General features: G+C 35.9%; 1 non-coding gene across 1 annotated transcript; it reads left to right on the top strand.

Annotated features, from left to right (window-relative positions):
- Positions 1-626: 626 nt before the first annotated feature.
- LOC112805009 (small nucleolar RNA R71) lies at positions 627-734 on the top strand. The gene has a single exon (XR_003203624.1). It is a non-coding gene; the product is annotated as a small nucleolar RNA R71 (small nucleolar RNA).
- The last annotated feature ends 4,841 nt before the right edge of the window (positions 735-5,575 follow it).

Here is a 5,575-nt window from a genome sequence, read left to right as displayed (position 1 = left end):
CCGCGTCATTGCGAATTCCTTTCTTCCGCGCGATCGCGTCGCTGACGCGTACGCGTCACTTCCCGCTGGTCATCTCCTCAATTTCTTGTGTTCCTTCCATTTTTGCAAGCTTCCTTCCCAATCTCTCACTCATTCATGCCCTATAAAGCCTGAAACACTTAACACACAGATCAAGGCATCGAATGGTAATAAGAGAGGATTAAGATTAGCTAAATTAAGACCAAAGAAGCATGTTTTCAATAATGTAATAATTTTAGGAAGGAAATATAAATGCATGCTAATTATATGAATAAGTGGGTAAAGACCATGATAAAACCACACAATTAAACATATTGTAAACCATAAAATAGTGGTTTATCAACTTGCTGAGTCAACATTTTGTTCTGAGCCAATATGGCATTCAGAGCATCAATTTCAAGAACTCCCTTCCTCTGAGGCGTCCCATTACTCACAGAATTCCTCTCAAAAGTGTACATGAATTGGTTATTTGCAACCATGTCAATAAGTTCTTGAGCTTCTGCAGGCGTTTTTTTTAAGTGAATGGATCTACCTGCAGAATAGTCCAGTGACATCTTAGAGAACTCAGATAGAACATAATAGAATATATCCAAAATGGTCCACTCTGAAAGCATGTCAGAAGGACACCTTTTGGTCATCTGCTTGTATCTTTCCCAAGCTTCATAGAGGGATTCACCATCTTTTTGTTTGAAGGTCTGAACATCCACTCTAAGCTTGCTCAGCTTTTGAGGAGGAAAGAACTTAGCCAAGAAGGCCGTGACCAGCTTATCCCAAGCGTCCAGGCTATCTTTAGGTTGTGAGTCCAACCATGTTCTAGCTCTGTCTCTTACAGCAAAAGGGAAAAGCATGAGCCTGTAGACATCAGGATCTACTCCATTAGCCTTAACAGTCTCACAGATCTACAAGAACTCAGTTAAAAACTGGTAGGGATCTTCTGATGGAAGTCCATGGAACTTGCAGTTCTGTTGCAGTAGAGCAACTAGTTGAGGTTTCAGCTCAAAATTATTTTCTCCAATGGCAGGGATTGAGATGCTTCTTCCATCAAATCTGGAAGTAGGTGTAGTAAAATCACCAAGCATCCTCCTTGCATTATTATTTTCGGCTGTCATCTCCTCTTCTTTTTCAAAAATTTCTGTAAGATTGTCTCTGGATTGTTGTAATTTAGCTTCTCTTAGTTTCTTCTTCAGAGTCCTTTCAGGTTCAGGATCTGCTTCAACAAGAATATTCTTGTCCTTGCTCCTGCTCATATGAAAAATAAGAGAACAGAAAATAATAATAGGGATTCTCTTTACCACAGTAGAGAGATTCCTTTATGTTAGTAGAAGAAGAAAAGAATAAAAGAAGAAAAAGGTAAGAATCCAAACACAAGGGGGAAGAGTGAGTTCGAATTCTTGAGTAGAAGAGAGGTGTTAGTAGATAAATAAATAGATAGAAGAATATGAGAGAAAGGAGTTTTCGAAAATTATTTTTGAAAACAGGTTAGTGATTTTTGAAAATTAAGAGAAGAAATAAAATTAAAATTAAAATTTGAAACAATTAGTTAATTAAGAAAATTTTGAAAAAGAGTGAGGAATTTTTGAAAATTAGAAAGAGAAAAGTAGTTAGGTGGTTTTGAAAAAGATAAGAAACAGCAAAAAGTCAATTAGTTAGTTGAAAAAGATTTGAAAATCAATTTTAAAAAGATAAGAAGTTAGAAAAGATATTTTGAAATCAAATTTTTTGAGAAAGATATGATTGAAAAGATATGATTAAAAATATATTTTTGAAAAAGATTTGATTTTTAAAATTAAAATTGATTACTTGACTAACAAGAAACTAAAAGATATGATTCTAGAATTTAAAGATTGAACCTTTCTTATCAAGAAAGTAACAGACTTCAAATTTTTGAATCAATCACATTAATTGTTAGTAAAGTTTTTGAAAATTATGAAATAAAGATAAGAAAAAGATTTTGAAAAATATTTTTAAATTTTCGAAAATAATAAAAAAATTAAAAGATTTGATTTTTGAAAAAGATTTGAAAAGATAAGATTTTTAAGATTGAAATCTTGACTTGACTAACAAGAAACAACTAATTTTAAAAACAAGGAAAAGATATTTTTTATTTTTGAATTTTTTTATGATGAGAGAGAAAAACACAAATATGACCCAAAACATGAAAATTTTGGATCAAAACACATGATGCATGCAAGAACACTATGAATGACAAGATGAACACCAAGAATACTTTGAAGATCAAGATGAACATCAAGACTTATTTTTGAAAATTTTCAAGAAAAGAAAAACATGCAAGATACCAAACTTAGAAATTTTCAATGCTTAGACACTATGAATGCAAAAATACACATGAAAAACAACAAAAAACACAAAACAAGAAAATTTAAAGATCAAACAAGAAGACTTATCAAGAACAACTTGAAGATCATGAAGAACACCATGCATGAAATTTTTGAAAAATGCATAAATTTTTAAAACATGCAATTGACACAAACCTTAAAATTTGACACTAGACACAAACAAGAAACACAAAATATTTTTGATTTTTATGATTTTATTAATTTTTTTGTATATATTTTTTTTTGAAAATAATCTTTGGGAAAACGAAAAAGAGAAAAATTTTTTTTGAAAGATTTTTGAAAAGTTTTTGAAAAGAAAATTACCTAATCTGAGCAACAAGATGAACCATCAGTTGTCCAAACTCGAACAATCCCCGGCAACGGCGCCAAAAACTTGGTGCATGAAATTGTCATCATCAACAATGGCGCCAAAGACTTGGTAGCGCTCTCAAACGTGAATCACACTTTGTCACAACTTCGCACAACTAACCAGCAAGTGCACTGGGTCGTCCAAGTAATAAACCTTACGTGAGTAAGGATTGATCCCACGGAGATTGTTGGTATGAAGCAAGCTATGGTCATCTTGTAAATCTCAGTTAGGCGGATTCAAATGGTTATAAAGGTTTTTGAAATTTATAATAAATAAAGCACAAAATAAAGATAGAGATACTTATATAAATCATTGGTGGGAATTTCAGATAAGTGTATGGAGATGCTTTGTTCCTATTAAATCTCTGCTTTCCAACTGCCTTCCTTCAATCCTTCATACTCCTTTCCATGGCAAGCTGTATGTAGGGCATCACCGTTGTCAATGGCTACATCCCAGCCTCTCAGTGAAAATGGTCCAAATGCTCTTGTCACAGCACGGCTAATCATCTGTTGGTTCTCGATCATGTCAGAATAGAATTCATTGATTCTTTTGCGTCTGTCACTAAACCTAACAATCGCGAGTTTGAAACTCGTCACAATCATTCAATCCCTGAATCCTACTCGGAATACCACAGACAAGGTTTAGACTTTCCGGATTCTCAAGAATGGCCGCCAATAATTCTAGCTTATACCACGAAGATTCTGATTAAGGAATCCAAGAGATATGCGCTCGATCTAAGGTAGAACGGAAGTGGTTGTCAGGCAAGCGTTCATAGGTGAGAATGATGATGAGTGTCACGGATCATCACATTCATCATGTTGAAGTGTAGCGAATATCTTAGAATAAGAATTAGCACGAATTGAATAGAAAATAGTGGTAATTGTATTAAAACTCGAGGTACAGCTCCACACCCTTGATCTATGGTGTGTAGAAACTCCACCGTTGAAAATACATAAGTGATGGTCCAGGCTTGGATGAATGGCCAGCCCCCATGAAGGTCTAAAATCGCATACACTGATTAAAGATCAATCAAAAGACTCTTAGTACAATAGTAAAAAGTTCTATTTATACTAAACTAGCCACTAGGGTTTACAGAAATAAGTCTAAGTGCAGAAATCCACATCCGGGGCCCACTTTGGTGTGTGCTTGGGCTGAGCTTGAGCTTTACAAGTGTAGAGGCTTATTTTGGAGTTAAAAGCCAAGTTGTAACGTGTTTTTGGCGTTTAACTCTGGTTTGTGACGTGTTTATGGCGTTTTACTCTAGAATGCAGCATGAAACTGGCGTTGAATGCCGGTTTTCGTCATCTAATCTCGAATAAAGTATGGACAATTATATATTGCTGGAAAGCTCTGGATGTCTACTTTCCAACGCCGTTGAGAGCGCGCCATTTGGAGTTTTGTAGCTCCAGAAAATCTATTTCGAGTGCAGGGAGGTCAGAATCCAACAGCATCAGCAGTCCTTTTTTAGCCTGAATCAAATTTTTGCTCAGGTCCCTGAATTTAAGCCAGAAAATACCTGAAATCACAGAAAAATACACAAACTCATAGTAAAGTCCAGAAATGTGAATTTTGCATAAAAACTAATGAAAACATCCCTAAAAGTAGCTAGATCCTACTAAAAACTACCTAAAAACAATGCCAAAAAGCATATAAATTATCCGCTCATCAATGAGCGTCTTGCTCTGGTGCACAAAATTGTAAATCACACTTTTCACAACTCGTACAACTAACCAGCAAGTACACTGGATTGTCCAAGTAATAAACCTTACGTGAGTAAGGGTCGATCCCACGGAGATTGTCGGCTTGAAGCAAGCTATGGTCGTCTTGTAAATCTCAGTCAGGCGGATTCAAATGGTTATGGAGTTTTGATAATTAAAAGATAAATAAACATGAAATAAAGATAGAGATACTTATGTAATTCATTGGTGGAAATTTCAGATAAGCGTATGGAGATGCTTTATTCCTTATGGATCTCCGCTTTCCTACTGTCTTCATTCAATCATTCATACTCCTTTTCATGGCAAGCTGTATATAGGGGGATCACCGTTGTCAATGGCTACCGTTCATCCTCCCAGTGAAAATGGTCTAGCTACGGGTTATGTAGGGCTAATCATCTGTCGATTCTCACTTGTGTCGGAATAAGATCCAATGATCCTTTTGCGTCTGTCACTACGCCCAACAGTCATGAGTTTGAAGCTCGTCACAGTCATCCCATCCCAGATCCTACTCGGAATACCACAGACAAGGTTTAGACTTTCCGAATCTGAGGAATGCTACCAATTGATTCTAGCTTATACCACGAAGACTCTGATCTCACGGAATGGAAGGCTCTGTTGTCAGGAGAAGCAACCATGCGTCATGGACTAGGAATCTAAGAGATACACACTCTAGCTTTCGTAGGTAGAACGGAAGTGTTTGTCAGGCACGCGTTCATAAATTGAGAATGATGATGAGTGTCACGGATCATCACATTCATCAGGTTGAAGTATGAGTGAATATCTTAGAATAAGAATAAGCTTGAATTGAATAGAAGAACAATAGTACTTTGCATTAATACTCGAGGAACTGCAGAGCTCCACACCTTAATCTATGGTGTGTAGAAACTCCACCGTTGAAAATACATAAGTGATGAAGGTCCAGACATGGCCGAATGGCCATGCCTCCCAAATAACATGAAACAATCGAAAAAGGGTTCAAAGACCTGATCCCAAGATCAAGGATGATCAAAAGATGAAAATACAATAGTAAAAGGTCCTATTTATACTACAATTAGTTACTAGGATTACAGAAATGAGTAAATGATGCATAAATCCACTTCCGGGCCCACTTCGTGTGTGTTTGTACTGAGCAT

The sequence above is a fragment of the Arachis hypogaea genome, chromosome 5 (genome assembly GCF_003086295.3).
Source record: "Arachis hypogaea cultivar Tifrunner chromosome 5, arahy.Tifrunner.gnm2.J5K5, whole genome shotgun sequence".
Lineage (NCBI taxonomy): Eukaryota > Viridiplantae > Streptophyta > Magnoliopsida > Fabales > Fabaceae > Arachis > Arachis hypogaea.
Note: the sequence above shows the minus strand (reverse complement) of the source record. Positions and strands in the feature narration are given on the sequence as shown.